The sequence below is a fragment of the Malus sylvestris genome, chromosome 15, assembly GCF_916048215.2.
Source record: "Malus sylvestris chromosome 15, drMalSylv7.2, whole genome shotgun sequence".
In the NCBI taxonomy this organism is placed as follows: domain Eukaryota; kingdom Viridiplantae; phylum Streptophyta; class Magnoliopsida; order Rosales; family Rosaceae; genus Malus; species Malus sylvestris.
The window spans coordinates 36,395,229-36,412,442 of record NC_062274.1 but is presented as its reverse complement, the minus strand read 5'-3'; positions in this window follow the sequence as shown (position 1 = coordinate 36,412,442).

The following is a 17,214-nucleotide window of genomic DNA, read 5'->3' as shown; positions in this document are numbered from 1 at the left end:
GGAGTATCTTTCAAGATGATGATTTATCTCAAGCCTATATTCAAAGTCAACCACAAAATCCACAACCAAGTCAAAGTGGTGAATATTATTATGATCACTAATTGTTGTATTAATTTTTATGTAGTTTAATAATTATTATTTATATTAATTTTATGTAATTTATTAATTATCATTGTATTAATTTTATATAATTTATTCTTTTAATTAGGTGTTATTAACTATTGCTTCTATTACTTATAGTTTATTCTTTCAAGATCCGATTTGTGCTATTAATTGTGCTAATTGCTAATTATTGTCTTTATTAATTATGCATTTTTTTATGGTTTATTCTAGATCTGGTTTTATGACTTATTAATATAACAATACTTTTTCTTTTTGCTTATTCTAGATGTCTTAAATAATTGTTGGACACATTGCTACACACATTGTTGTACACTAGATGCCTTCAATAATTCAAGGGTGCCATCAATAATTATTAACAATGTACTAGACAAAAGACTTGATGTCATATTGTTGTACACTTGTATTCACTTAAAAATATTGCCAATGTACTAGCACCCATTGGCTAGCATCCGAAATACAGATATGAGCTTCTGATGAGGTGATAGACTTTGTCGGCCTACGACATCTATCTTCCTTGCAAAGTAATGGTCATGATGGACAACTGTGTTCAAGATGCTTTCAAAAAGTTCTCTTCTCATCCGATACCTCATTCGAAAATCATGAGAAGGATATCTCGGACGTTCGATGAAATAGTCTTTCATTATCCGATCATGATACTCTTCTCTATCACGCTGCACAAATGGCCGACCTGTGATAGAACCACGATAACTAGATTTAGCATGGTGCCCATATTGCATAAGTGAGTTTACAAGTTCGACTTCTTCATTATTCATTTCTACTTCCCCAGCTGCAACATTTACTTGGTATTGTGTCATTTGCATTGACAAGTTACGCCTTCCTATGTCACCCATTGACGAGAAATTGATGATTTTGAGAAACAAAAATACTATGAAAGTTGGATGATTTTGAGAAACAAAAATACTATGAAAGTTGGATGATTTTAAGGAAACAGAAACATTATGAAAGATGGATGATTGGTGAATATGTTGTGTGATGGTTAGATATTAAACCTATGCTTATATAGAGGATGGTTGAAGGTTGTGTTTCATGTGTTTCATATGTATTTTGTATGTGTTGTGTGTGTTTCATGTGTTTGGTGTATTATGCATCTCTATTATGTGTTTTATATGTGTATCATGTGTTTCATATGTGTTCGTGGGGTTTTGTGTGTTTCGTGTCTTTCATATGTGTTTCGTGTGTTTATATATGTTTCAATTGAATGGAAAACTTAATAGAGTTAGGTGAAATAACAAATTAATAATTTCAAAAAATTCATATGACAAATTGCTTAAAATTTAATTCATATACAAATTTAAAAATATGTATAAATTTATATGACACTTCAAAAAAAATATCTTTATGAAAATATGAAAATACTAGAGAGATTGCATTTATGGCTAGTTTGGTATTGTTGTGCCTTTTAAAAAACTGCTTCTGCTATTGTGGATGCAAATTTCTTCCTTCTTATTCTTGGACAAAATTGCACTTACAAAACAAATAACACCTTAGGTCAAGGCCAAAAGCCTCACGCGCCCACGATGAATTTGGGGGGAGGGGGCTTTGGCCGAAAAACCTCCAATGCCAAAGTTAGAATTTTGAGGGAAAAGTGTTTGGAGAATTTTTTAGTGTTTAGCAAGAGTGTAGACCTAACTTTTTAGAGAAAATGAGGTCAAATATATAATGCATGGTCGGTCCCTTTGGGAGAGAAGGTGACTGACCTCTTGTGTACTTTTTGGTTATGATTGGTAGTTTAATTAGGTAATAAATCTATTAATTAGCTAATTAACATAATTTAAAAGGAATGTTTTGGAGGTTACCTTGTGGAGAAGATATGTTGAGGACGGATGAAATAGGTTTAAAAATAAATACCTATTTGGGCACCTTTGACTTGATTGAGTGATGATTGTCCACTACTCGCGCGTAGGAATCCCGATGTGCCTCGAGGGTAATTTTGTCATTTTTACCCAAAAATCCACGTGTTGCCTTGTGATTATTTTTGGCTCCACAAATGCCCCCACACCTATTAGGTTGCTCGCAGGAAAGAGCAGCAGGTGTAGAGATCTTCTTGCTTGAGGAAACATAAGATTGTTTCCTATTTTGATGTTGATTCCTTCTTTAATAGGAAATTAGATCCTTATAGGAAAGGGAAATAAATTTCTCTCAAAGCACATTTAAGTCCACCTTAAGTGGGTTATTAAATCAACTTTGGAGAGCAATTTATTATACCCTACAAGAGAGAGAGAGCTTAGAGGATATTTGTTCCCCCTCCTCTAACGATCTTCTACACCTTGCACGTCTAAAAGATCGTCTTTCATTGCTTTCTTCGTCTTCTCCGCTCTGCACCGAGGCAAGAAAAATTTAATTTTCCTTGTCTTCTTACGTTGGGGTGGTGCGGCACGTCGGCTGGCAGGGGCTAGGAGTCAACTCAGCATGGGCCAAGAAGGTGTTGTGGCAGGGACTATAGCTTGGGCTACTTGGCTTGGCTAGAGCCAAAGGCAGCTGGAACGGCTGGGGTTGCGAATTGAGGCACTGAGGCGCAATGCTAAGCGAGCAGCATGGTTCATGTCCTTTGGGCTCTTAGTCCTGACGCGAAACAAGCCGGCGATTGAGAGAAATGAAAAGGTCGTGGGCCTCATGGGCTGTTAGAATGTTAGGCATGCAGGTCTCCTACTTGCTGGTCCGAGAAAAAAAAAAGGGAAAAACCAATATGGGTTGAGCTCCCCTGTTGAGTATTGTGAATGGTGTGGGATGCTTATTTTTCTTTGCAGAGAGAAAGATGGGTTGCTCCCGAGAAAGAAGGTAAAGAGGATCAAGGCGGATGTATTGGCTCGTCTAAACACTGTCGTGGAGCCTATTATAAATAAAGGTGGAAAGAAGAGATCTTCCCTGCCTGCTCAAGAAATGTTGGTTAAGAAAACTGAAGACTTTCTCCATTGCTTGTGAGGGTCTGCTTGCTGCCGAAAATCCTGTGATTAACATGACTTCTTCCAATAGGAAGAAAAATAAAGTTGCTAGATATGAGCATGTGGCGCCTGCCATGTCAAGATTGGTTTGTACGATTGCTGATAGGATTGTTCAGCGTAAAGGTCCTATCATGCCCTCAGTGTCGAGGTTTGTACCAAGTCGTCCTTTGGGAGCTAAGTCCGGTTCATATTTGGAGAGGCTTGTTATTATGAAGAGCGATAAAGTGGACTTTGTTGCTAAAGTGACACCAATGCCCACTCCCTCTACTGTTGAGACTGATTCACCTGCTGGGAAGGATGAGACTGCTCGCATGGGCAGCTGTGAGAAATCTACTAAGCCTGCTTCTATAGAGGCTACTGAGATCTGTGTGCTCTTGAAACCAGATCTGCTTGAAGACATGGACGCTTGTGCCAAGTTTGTTGATGGCGTTAGAAAGGTTTGTTTGCCCAAGTTCCTTTACGAAGCATAGACCCAATATAGAAGGACTAATCTGCTTGCTATGATGCAAATATAGCAAGGTTGTTAAAGAAGTTGCCAAAATTATGGCAGCTGAAGCTTATTTCTCGGCCGAGAAGATCAAAAGGTTGGATTCTGAGCTTGTTGCTTTGAAGGGGTCTAATACTTCTGCCTTCACTTCTCTGCATCTTGAGACCGCTCACCAAGAGATCATTGACTTGAAGACTAGGCTTGACGCGATCCAAGTTAAGTATGAAAGTGCAGAGAAAGAGATTGGATGTTATATACCTCAGATTCAAGATCTTGAGTTTGCAGTTTTCTAAGCTTCGTTCCACTGCTTATGCAAAGGATAAAGAGTTGATTGTTGCTTATAACCAAGTGATCCATTTCAAGAATGTTGTTGATAGGCTTGAACCCCAAGTGTTAGAACTCCAAGGTGCACTGAAGATCAACGAAAGTTTGAAGAAAGGAGTGGATGAGCTACAGCGTGTTTATGTTGGTCTGCTTGATGAGATTAGGCAGCTGAAGGGTGAGAAGGCTGGGCTCGAGGCTTCGCTTGTTCAGAGTTAGGCTGATTTTTACAAACTGGGTTATATAGATGATCTCTTTGGTAGACCGTCTTCCTTTAAGTTTGCTGGGAGAGACTTCGAAACTTTCTCTATTTCTCGTAAAACATTGGATGGTGCCGTTGCTGAGAATATTGCAACTGCTGAAGGTGTGGCGACCGAATAGTCGTGGAATGTCCAAGCTACTGAAGATTAGTAGTTTTTAGGATTTTCTTTATTTCCCTCGTTTCTTTTCCTTTGCTTGAACTCCTTCAATCTTTGCTAGTTGTTTATCAATTTTGCTAGAAAATTTAATAAACTTGCTTCATTTGCTTTTCTCCATCTTCGTTTCTTTCGTTCATGCCCTAGCCTTTAGACTTTATAGACCAGTGGTAGGCGTGCTACTTTTCTATAAGTAAATAGGCTAGCGTAGCCGATGCAGCCGTAGGTGCGGTGTAAAACTTTGCAAAGTTGTTAGCCATAGGGTCGACAACCAGATGCCTTACTTACAGAAGCAGACAAGTCTGCGTGACCACTAGGCTGTTAACTTTAGGACTTGGTGTAAGTCGTTTCGCACTTGGCAGAGGTGAAGCTTGTCAACTAAGTAGCATGTTGGTAGTGAATAAAGCTTCGTATATGCACGCTAGCTTGTTTAACCTTTCACAAGAATGTGTGGTTGTATAAGTTTAGCGTGGCTTTACTGCTCGAAGGGCAAGTTGTAGGCAGTCTTCTGGAAACTGTAGGCTACCTTAGTGCACTCGATAGTAGCTTTAGGGCGTACTGCGTAATATGCCGCATTCGTCTCTAGGGCTCAGTTCCCCGTGGATTAGGCCAAAAGACCCAAAATTCTTCAGTTAGCTAAGCCTTGAAAAAGACCATTGTGGCTACTTCTAAGAATCCCAGCGTAAGCCATCATGCATGTAGTTATATTAGGGCAGCCAGGCTCATCCACGTCTGGATATTCAGAGTTGTAAAGTTTATCCTCTTGTCTTGGAGAGCTAACCAATGTGGGTGTAGGGGAATTGGTTTGCCCTCTTGCACTGGAGAGCAATTAGTTTACCCTCTGACACTAGAGAGCATGGTTGGTCCCTCGAGGGGCATAATTACTGCGATGAATCCCTAAGAAGGACGCGGTCTTCTTTTGAAGTGCAAGAATAATCAGTTGTTGTAAACATACAAATGAGCCAAGTTGTGATTACTTATGAATTCCTCATTGAAAAACGAGTGAAACGAACGAAAACTTAGCTATAAGGTAGGAACTGCATAATAACTGGATAGTCCTCAACTTGTGAGATGGTGCCCGTCGAGCTACTTGAGTCTTCAGGTTTTGATGTAGTGGGAGTTCACGTATGGTACTTCCTCATATTGTAGGTGTTCCACTATTTTTCGATCTTTTTATTGTTTCTTGGTGGCGAGAGTGTAATTACTCTTGCCGCCTACTCTGCTGATCTTGTATAGACCTTCCCAGATGGGATCCATCTTTTTGGAGCCTTCTCTGCAGGTAGTGATAAAGGCTTTTCTTGGGACTAGATCTTCGGGATGGAATTGTCAGATCTTGGCCATTTTGTTGTAGCTGGAGATGAACTGATGTTGGTAGGTTGCGATGCGGGTGATGGTCTACTTGCGCTTCTCCTCTACCAGATCTAAGCGTGTGGCCATCTCCTTACTGTTCTGCTCAATGCTTCGGCCCACATATTGCCTTGAGGATATCTGTCACATCCCAGCCTAGTCCTCCACCACATCCTGGGCTCAACTCTATCGTATCATGATATTGTCCGGTTTGGGCCCCGATCACGCCATCACGGTTTTATTTCTGGGAACTCACGCGAGTAGAACTTCCCAGTGGTCACCTATCCTGGGAATGCTCTGGCCTCTTTCTCGCTTAACTTCGAAGTTCCTATGGAATCCGAAGCTGGTGAGCTCCCAAAAGGCCTCATGCTGTATGGAGGTGAGCATCTACATATAAGGCATAAATGATCTACTCCCCTAGGCAATGTGGGATCTAACAATATCTTGGAGTGGACATGTGTTGCTTAATGCCATACTTTTGGAAGAATTTCGTCATATCTTTGCCCACAAATTGCGGGCTGTTGTCGATGACGATAAACTGAATGATGCCAAATCGGCCAATGATGTTCCTCTATATAAAGTGCTTTATGTCTGTTTAAGTCTTGGTCATCTTGGGCTCTATTTCTACCTATTTGGTGAAGTAATCGGTTGCCACGATCATCATGCCTCTGCTTGTAGTAGCAGGCGGCATAGGTCCTACCAGATCGATTGCCCACTACATGAATGACCAAGGATTCGTCTGCGGGTGTAGCTCGCTGGCGGGCAGTAATGGTACCGGTTTGTAGCATTGGTAACAATCGCACTTTTGTACTAACTTATTAGTATCTCGGTGCATGATAGGCCAGCAGTAACCTGCGTTAAGAGCCTTTTGTGCTAAGGATTGGCCTCTAGAGTGGTTTCCACAAACGTCTTCGTGGATTGAGCTTAGAACCTTTAGGTCGTCAAGAGGCGCTAGGTAGCGGAGATGTCGTCCAGTGTAAGATATTTGGATGAAAATGTTGTTCCACATGTAGTAGTGTGCTGCCTTTATTTGGAGCTTCTAGACTCCAACCTTTCCGTGGAGAATGTGTCATTGACCAGGTAATCTATAATAAAACTTTGGCAGTTTGGAGTTGTATTAACCTGTGACACTTAAGTTGCTGGCTCCGCCTCTATGCTTGGCATGTCTAGATACTCCACCGGAATATAGCGTTTAAGTTGGTGGTCGAGAGCGGAGCATAGGCCGACTAGTGCGTCTGCGTGAGCTTTGTCTGCCCGCAGAACTTGAGTAAGGATGTAAGTCTGAAACGCCTCAAGTAGTCTGGCTAGTGATTAGCTGGGAATCAGAATGAATTGCGAGCTTTTTCATCGCCAAGTATTTTGCCATTCAGAAGCCTGTTAGTAGGATCACGTACTCTATTTTGTTGTTAGATGCTTTGAAGCCTAGAGTGATTACCTACTCGGGCATCGAACCGTCTGGGTGACAAGGACGACGCTTGCTCTCGAACCTTTGTAGTTAGATGCGCCGTCAACATGCAAATGCCAGAAGTCTCCATCGGGTGGAGTAGGCTTGGCTAAAGCGTGCTCGGCTACCTTCGGGGCGTCATTGGGCCGTTCTGTTGCCTCGTGAATGCGTGGTAGGGAGTCGTGGAGTTGGGGCCATGTTACAAGTAGCAGGAGATGCTCAAATGCCAGTATTGGACCACTCTAGAGCTAAATTATGGAGTAAAGGTAAGCTAGGGTCGTGTGATGCGCAACAGAAAGTGGTGCTCACCTGCCGGTGCATGTTGCTCCTATGTAGAATCTTTTGGGGCTACGAGGAAAAAACTTGCTTTCGAGTGTGCCTTTCCAGTGTTCGTCTACCCTTGGCATGTCTTTTGGGCCGAGTTGTTGCGTTCGTCAGAAAACTTTACATCCGCTAGGGTCTACGCCTTTATCGTCACATGTCTGGATTGGGCAAAATAGTGCATCATGAAGATAATTGTGTGCATTTAAAGGTAAAACTTGAGCTTCCGGGTTGCAACAACCATCGCCAAAGTTAGCTTTTGAATTTCTAATAACATCGAGGATAGTTTTTGAACTATGGAATATAGGTAGTCGGGCCCTCATCTCTTCTCGTATGATGGTAAAGCTTATTGTTGCTTTAAATACCATCATACATGCTAATAAGTCTTCCGCTGCTTTCGGTTTGGATAGTAGGGAGGTGATGTTGAGTACTTCTTTAAGTCCTTGAATGTGCATCAGCGAGCCTCATCCCAAAGTGCATGCTTCTCTACTAAAACAAAAGAGTCTGCCAGAGTTAGATGATCAATTTTCCGAACAGCGGGTGGTCTGTTGGAAGTCATTCTTGGAAGGCTGCTATGCTCGATCTTATCCGTGAAGTGTGACCTGCTTGTGTTGGTCATGTCCTGTCATAGTGCCTTGTCGGTGACCTCGTTACGTTAGAAATTACGCAATCGCTTAGCCAAGAGTCTATCTACTTCTTCCTGAATTTACCTTTGTTGGGGTAACGGAACTCTCAACTGCCCTCAGTCGTGACCTACTAGTCAAGGCTGTTCTTCCATGTATTTGGCTCGTCTATGCCATGGTTGCAATGTATGTGGTATGTTCTTAGCAGAAGAGCAAATTTCTCGTAAACTACCGATTGAACTTGAGCCGGATTGAGTGACTACTTCTCTCTGTCCGTCGTGCTGCCTACTCCGATATGAGGTGGAAGATGCTCATTGAAGGCTTAACCGCGAATGAACACCTCGCATGAAAGGTTGCTCAAGTTGACTATCGGAATGTAACTCTAACAGTGAATGTATGCTCGTCCGTGGGCCTAGTCAAGAGTGCACGCTCCTCCACACGCTAAGACAGGAGTGTATGCTATCTCGAGGACCCAGTCGAGAGTGTACATTACCCGAACCCTCGGTTCGTGGCTGGTCGAGTGGCTACCTGCCAGGACACTGCTGAAGAGGTTCTTTGTCTGCCATTGTTTTACTTCGGGACACCTTGTTTGGGGCACGTTGCATCTCAATGTGTTGCAAAAAGCTGGTTCACCAAGGTTGTCTGCTATGCAAGGGTGTTCGTCAACTCTATGACTTGTCGAGACAAGTGTTGTTCTCCATTTGGGTTAGAAGAGCTTCGAAGGAATGTATCTCCTTGAGCAGTGGAAGTGTGGTAAACTTCGGGCGTGAGATTTGAGTTGGGAAATGTCAAATCCGCAAAAAAAATGTAGTGAAAATGCTCCCGATTTGATCGTCAGTCTGGAAATTTATAGCCGGGGTGGTTGAACTAATCTTGGACCGATTTGTGCTGCTTAGAAGGCTACAGGAGTAAGCTGGGCTGTGGGACCAGGTTGGGCCACGAGAGTGGGCTGCTCGGCTGGAGCATGCTCGGCCACGGAAGTAGGTTGGGTCATGGGAGCAAGCTAGGCTGCGAGAGTGGGCTGTTTGACGGGAGAAGGCTGGGCCACGGGAGTGGGCTATTCGGCGTGTGGCGCACGTGGGTGTGAGACTAGGGCTCGACTTGGCAACGCATTGGGCTTATGTTGGGTTTGGGCGACACTGGCCAGCTCGGCTAGGGTTTGGGCCTCTGAAGGTTGAAGTGGCACGGCTAGGGCCATGGTGGTAGCGCCATGGACCTCGTCCTGGGTGAGCACCGTGGTGGTTGCCATGGTGGAGCCTTGTGGTGGTGGTGCCGCTCCACTTACTGTCACGTTTAGCCTCGTGGATTGTCGTGGTCTCATCTCTTGAACATTAGAATTTTCGTTCGTTGAAGTTTTTAAATTTCTAGCCATTGTACTTTTCTTTTATGTTTTATCAAAGAATTTTTGCAAATAAAAATTTTTAAAAATAAGAACGTACAAAAAATCTACAACTGGGCAAGAAAATAGAAAACCTTGGATGTGAGAGTCTTCTACGAGTATAGGACTCAACTCTCAATGAAACCACCAATTTGTGGATGCAAATTTCTTCCTCCTTATTCTTGGACAAAATTGCACCTACAAAACAAATAACACCTTAGGTCAAGGCCAAAAGCCTTAAGCGCTCACGATGAATTAGGAGGGGCTTTAGCCGAAGAACCTTCGATGTCAAAGTTAGAATTTTAAGGGAAAAGTGTTTGGAGAATTTTTGAGTGTTTAGCAAAAGTGCAGACTTAGCTTTTTAGAGAAAATAAGGTCAAATATATAATGCATGGCCGGTCCCTTTGGGAAAGAAGGTGACCAGCCTCTTGTGTATTTTGTTGTTGTGATTGGTAGTTTAATTAGCCATTTAATAGATTAATTAGGTAATAAATTTATTAATTAGCTAATTAACATAATTTGAAAGGAATGTTTTGGAGGTTACCTTGTGGATAAGATATGTTGAGGATGGATGAAATAGGTTTAAAAATAAAAACCTATTTGGGCACCTTTGACTTGATTGAGGGATGATTATCCACTGCTCGCGCGTATGAATCCCGATGTGCCTCGAGGGTAATTTTGTCTTTTTACCCAAAAATCCATGTGTCGCCTTGTGATTATTTTTGGCTCAACAGCTATACTGTGAGAATAAACAGCTGTAAAATAAAGTTGTTAAGTGTTTGGTAAACCTTTTTTGTAAAAGTGTTTTTTGTTGATGCACAAATTCCGGAGGATCTTGGACCAACGTAAATCCAGCCGTGAATCACACAAACGCACAAGCACACAAAGATGTATTGTGGTTCACACCAATGTTTGGGCTACGTCCACACTGATGTTGATTCCATTTACTGTATGAATGTATGAATTACAATAGATCAGCAAGGGAGCTCTCTGTGGATGTAGCCTTTACCACTTTGATCTCTGTTTGGCTGAGAGGGTATTGCCCTCTATTGTTGTGAGGGATGGATCTGTGACCTTTTATTTCTCCTAGATGTATGGCTCTCCTCATGAGGGTGAGGGAGAGTCCTTTTTATAGAATAAGGGTTCCCTCCCTTTTTACATAAATCATAGGCTTAGGGATGAGGCCCAAAGACGAGGCCCAATATATGGTACCAACAGGAGTCCCCCAAGTCTTCAGTCAATAGAGTCTTTTGGCTGAAGACTTCAAATCCAATCCACGTATGGGCCGAAGTGGCTAGATGTCTTGAACCAGTACTCAACACAAGGCAATGCTCAACATAAAGCAATACTCGACTAGAGGTATCACACGTTACAAGACTGCTCGGCTGGAGGCGATGCTCGTTGCGAGGCTGCTCGGCTAGAGATTATGCTCGCGGCGAGGCGATTGCTCGGCTGAAGACGATGCTCGTTGCTCGGCTACTCGGCTAGAGGCTATGCTCGCTGCGAGGCAGCTCGGCTCATGGTATTCCTCATTGCAAGTATCTACTTTATGTCGACATGCACTCAGTATGAGTTGATTCTCGTCATGATTCAGGTCCGCTTGTCGGGTTAGACAAGAGATCATTGTTTGGACTAAATATTTATCACCATAAGCATGTGGCTCAATGATCCATAGGCTGATCAATAGTGTCAGTAGGCTTCTTTAATCAGCAATAATGTCGATAAACAAAGTTCGTGCCATGAACCACCAAAGTTATGTCACCCAAACCTTCAAATAATAAAAGGTGTAATTTGGTCAGACTTGCCACATGTTATGGAAAATAGTCATGTGATAAATCATTAATAATAATGTGAAACATATTATTATAACATGTCACCCTGTTCGTTTAGGCCGTAATGCAATTTATATAACAGTAAAATAATGATAGTAGTAATGATGTGTATGCGTCGTGGCCCGGCATAATAAGCAATGTAGTGGAAAAGCAAATATTGTGAGGTGCTGCACTATTAGATCTCATATATATATATATATATATATATATATATACACATATATATTTATTGTGAGGTGGCGCATTATATGCACACATATTATGAAAGCAAATAATATATTGCTAACTGTGCACTAAAATATAAGTGTGATAGAAATAATGTGGTCTCCTCAAAGAATATGCATACTGTAAAGCATCCACCAACACAAAATAATAATAAACTATTAAATAAACAAATGATAATTTTAAACAAATCAGCCCAAAGATAAAGTGCTTATCTTTTTCCACGTTGGTGGTCGACAGTTGCAAGTTGTTGGTGCGCACTGCGCCTACTTGAGAGTTTTACTTTTTCCTTTCTCTTTCCATCGCGCCTCTGATTTCTTGAGTATGGGGTCTTCCGACTCGCCTTAGAGATTATGTCACTCAATCTGACTAGATTCGAAATCATGGATTTGCTGCATTGCAACTGTGGTGGCTCTGGAATTGCCATCGGCACGAACCATTGTGCTGGCCTCGGAGTAGAACTGGTGCACAAAGTCTAGCTGCTACTGAAGCATTTGGTAGTACTGCGTCACAAAGTACGTCCCTACCTGAGCAGCTGTGATGGGAAATGCATAAGGGGTGGCCATATTTTGAAAACCTCTCAAACCCTAAAATCGCGAAATAAAAAACTATGGATCTGTGAACGCCCACACAAATAAGTATGGTCTGGTGACGGTGCCGTTTTATTTTGTAGTTGTTTTTTCAATCCTTTGGATATCTCCGGTGGTGTGGCCAACTCCGACTCTGGCGATGACACCACGGTCGCCAAGGAAGGGAAGCGTTTGGCATTGAGAAGCTGGTGGCGATCGAAGATCTGGAGGAGTAGAGGGAGTGAATGAAGGCCAATACGGTGTTGTAGGGAACGCCGAGAATCGGAATGACCCGCTCGGAGCTCTGGTGCTTACATGGTCGGTCGATTATGTTTTCCAGCATCGATGACCCCGAAACCAGGATGCTAGAATGCTCGGTGATGCGGATGGCGTCATAGGTGAGAATGTCGACATCGGGTTTAGGAAGAGATTTGGATCGTGCTGTCGTCATTGGAGACAGATAAGTTGGGTTGGGTCAGGCCAGGGTTTGGTGTGGTGTTATGAGGAGTAAGACAACCACTGCCAAACCCTTCTACACTCCGGCCGAGATGGCCAAACAGGCAAAAGCATCCAAATGCTAAACTCATCATAACGCAGTTGGCTTACGTGGACAAGGTGAAAGACTTCTCACTTAAAAATGACATTGAGATCATGGTCGGTTTGGTGAATTCTAATTTTATGGAGCCCTGCGACGACCTTACGGGAAGTGAGCTCGACGTCGGCATAGGTGAAGGTGTCGCCGTTGTTGCCGTTGATCAATCAGGGGTGGTCTATAAATTGGGAGATGTTTTCGAAGCAGTAGGTGTGAAGAGGGAGGTGGTTTAGGATGTAAATATCAGGGAGTTTGGACCGAAAAATAAAGTCATCATCTTTGTGATGGTGCTCCATTGGATATGTGTTTGGATAGTGAGAAAGTAAGGGAAAATGCGAGAGACAATTGGTAGTAGGGATTGGGTTAGTTTTCTGGAAAAGCCCAAAGAGGGAGGTTTTGGGTTCTTGGGTTATGCAGATTCACGGTGGTAAGATGAAAAAAATGAAAGAGAACTAACATAGCTGTTAGTGTCGATTTCCCACAGACGGCACCAAATGTTGATGCACAAAATCCGGAGGATCTTGGACCAACATAAATCCGGCCGTGAATCACACAAACGCACAAGAACACAAAGATGTATCGTGGTTCACCCCAATGTTTGGGCTACATCCACACTGATGTTGATTCCATTTACTGTATGAATGTATAGATTACAATGGATCGACAATGGAGCTCTCTGTGGATGCAGCCCTTGCCATTTTGCTCATGTTTGGCTAAGAGTGTATTGCCCTTTTTTGTTGTGAGGGATGGATCTGAGACCCTTTGTTTCTCGTGGATGTATGGCTCCCCTCATGAGAGTGAAGGAGAGTCTCTTTTATAGAATAAGGGCTATCTCCCTTTTTACATAAAACATGGGCTTAGAGATGAGGCCCAAAGACGAGGCCCAATATATGGTACCAACATTTTTAATAAATAAAAAAAAACAATGTTTGAGTGTTTGGTAAACTTTTATATAAATTACTTTGAATATGTTAAATGACTAAAAAAAATATAGTATTTAATATGATATAATAATTGTGAAGACAATAATGTAGGGGCAAAGATTGTAATTTTGTAAAACATGTGGGGTTATACTTGTCATTTGAAAAGTTCATTAAATGAGCATTGATTACTATGCTTTGAATTTGAAAAAAAAAAACTTTTTTTTAAAAGCATGGTAGACCTTGCTTCTTGACAAACCCCGACCGAAGTCGAGCCGTGCTGACCGTCACGTGAGGGTGACGTAGCCATGAGCATAAGACGGAAGTGATAAAAAGTAAGAGAAAAACTAACAATTTAAAACCAATCAACTAACAATCCCAATAAGAAAGGATGCTAGTAAGGATTTAAGTGTATACATACACTTTTAGAGCAAGAAGAAAGTCTAGTGGCAGTCAAGGGGACGATTGCTAAATACAACACCCGAAGGTGAATCCTACGCTTTTGGATTCTATCAGAACACCGTTGGATTCCTCATGGCCACCAAACTCTGCTATCTAAGACCTGGAGGGGTGAAAAACAAAGTTGAGTAGGTCAGTAAAACAGATTTACACGAAAACCTTATTTTCCTTTGAATATACTAACCCTTCGCCGTAAAACAAGTATATGATTATTTTCCCAGAAATTAGAATACATAAATAAGTATATAAATATATCATTTCAATTCAATTCATGCTTTACACATTCATAAACATATGCATGCCATGCCAATATATAACAAAGTACACAATTCAGGTAAGAATAATTTCATAGAAATATGATATGTTAGCCGGAACCCCTAAGGTGGTCTGTACGGCTGAGTTTATAGCTCAATAGTCAATATAGTCGGAGTCACTATAATGACTTATACGACAATATACTGCACATAAGTCGGAACCACTGAAAAGGGTCTGTACGACAAGACTGTGCACCAAATTGGATCCAATGTGAGCATATGGTGCGGGAGGTGACATAATATACAGGCATGTGCCAGCTCTCTCTGGCTAAATCGCAATCACCCTGGGTGCAAGTTTATGAGCTAACACTTCTCAATCACATATCGCATCATCGATGATTTACATAACCAAACACAACTTACCTAAACTTACATGTGCCTCCACAGCACCATTTTGATATATATAAGGTATCACACATCAATTCATGTACGAAACATAATTGTATATGCATGGCATTTATGGCATGGCATTTAAATTGCATTTCCTTTAAATACGTTTTCTGGGAAAAACGTCAAGTATATATATATATTGAAAATAATTGCCCACTCACTGAGATGTCAATGGGTCGTAGCCCCCGAGCCTCAATTGATTACGCTCGTCCTGAGAACAGGCCTCACCTATAGGCGTAATAATCGAATAAACGTTATTTAACACACATAACCAACAATAGGTAATAACTTCTCATATATTGCTCAAATTGGGTATATGAATACCATCGTGCTACACAACCTCATGATCGTCCCCAAAATTTTATAAAATTTTTGGAAGCCTCATACGCCCCCACGCGCGGCCATGTGCCAGGCACACTGACGACATCAGTTAACGCCGTCAGAAATATTTCGAGAATATTCTGTTAAGTCCTAACAAAATCCATCTAAACTAACTAACGGCGTCGGAATATTCCGTCAGACTTGATGGAATATTCCATCGTCTCCTTCTTCAGAACTCTGGCGACCGTCGCCGGCGCTAGAAAACTGGAAAAATTTCTAACAATGGTTTCTTCTTCATTTTTGCACCATTTTCTACGTACTTTATACCAAAATGAAGATCTCACAAAGATGAACACAACCGTACCTGGCTTGACATTCGACTCGTCAAAAATTGGCCGGAAAAAGCCTCGATAATTCCGACCAGATTTGAAACTCTCTATTCTCACTATTCCGACGTCCAAAATCTTCAAACGAAGTACTTCGAGCTTCATAAGGACCTCCTTAAGCTCCATATGTCCTTTAAATTCCCTAAAAATCAACATTTTATGTGAGCATGAATAGTACGTCAAATCGGGTTTTGTGATTCGACATGAAATCGAAGGTAATCTTACCTATATTTGGGACCTTTGAACTCGTGAGGACCATAAGAACACAATGGTACCATTTTCTTCTTCTATCTGCCATGTTTGCAAGGGGTCCTGGTTGTGTCCGTACAAGGGAGAAGAGAGAGAGTGAGTCTGAGAGAGAAAGAGCACGGGAAGGAGAGAGAGAAAGTGGGTAGGTGGGTGTGTGTGTGGTTCAAAAGCCACAACCAAAACTAAGAAAAATCTTAGTTCTAATTGGGTCACCAATCCCAAATACTTACACCAAAACATATCATGCACATATCATTCAACGTCTAAGGGTATTCCCATATTTTCACATCAACAAGAATTATTTTCCGGGACGGGCTGCGACAATCTCCCCGCCTTATAAAATTTCGTCCTCGAAATTACATACCATCACTACATAATCATAACAATCCACTAATAATCATAAAACAACTTTAGATACATCTCTCTCATCTGATCATCTTTCTCTCATGTTGCTTCTTCCACTGAATGGTTTCTTCACAAACTTTTACTAAGTACACTGATTTATTTCTCAGAACCTTCTCTTTCCATTCCAAAATAGTCATTGGTTCCTCATCATAAATAAAGTCCGGATAAATCTCCAAAGGCTGAACTAAAATCACATGCGACGAATCTGCTATATAGTAACGAAGCATCGAAATGTGAAATACAAAATGTATTTCCGACAACTCTGAAGGCAACTCAAGCCTGTAAACAACTTCACCGACTCGCTCGATGATCACATAAGATCTGATGTACCTAAGACTTAACTTGTCTTTCATTTCGAACCGAACCACACCTTTCCAAGGTGAAAATAAAAAAAAAAAGTCCAATCACTTACATTACACGCCCGGTTAGTGGTATGTATGACTGTTAAGCTCTCCTATCAATCCCGGCCCACTTTCAGGTTAGACTTAATCACTTGAATATTCCGAGTAGTCTTTTCCACTAACTCAGGGCCTTAAATTTTCAAACTTTTTGTAGTTGAACCTTTTGCTCCCCAAAATGCCATCCGTCCACAATTCCAACAATTTCGAAACACAAGACACAGCTTTCCACGGCCTTATGGCATTGTTCTTAGGAACAAACTGAAATGACCAACATACCCAAGAAGTTCAACAGATCCGTAAGCCCAAATCTCTTTTCCATAAGACAGATAAATAACCATTGCACTTCTGGAAAAGTTACTGCTCCCTCATTAAAGAATACTGCGCTGACTTAGAAAGCCAAACAACCATCACCCAACATTTTCCATCATAACCATTTTGTGCACAAAGACGCTTTTACACGAAATCCATCGTAATATCTTCTCATTTCCACTGTGGAACGAGAAGTGGCTACATTAATCCAAAAATTTCCTCATTTTAGCTTTAACTTGTTGACCATTGATACACTTACTAACATATTCAGCAATTTCTCTTTTCATACCCGGCCAATAAAAAAATGGTCGAATGATGATACATTTTAGTACCTCTAGGATGCATCGTATCAGCTGGATTACGTGCTTCATCCAAAATTGCTTTCTTAATTCCACATCAATAGGCACACATATCCTATTTCC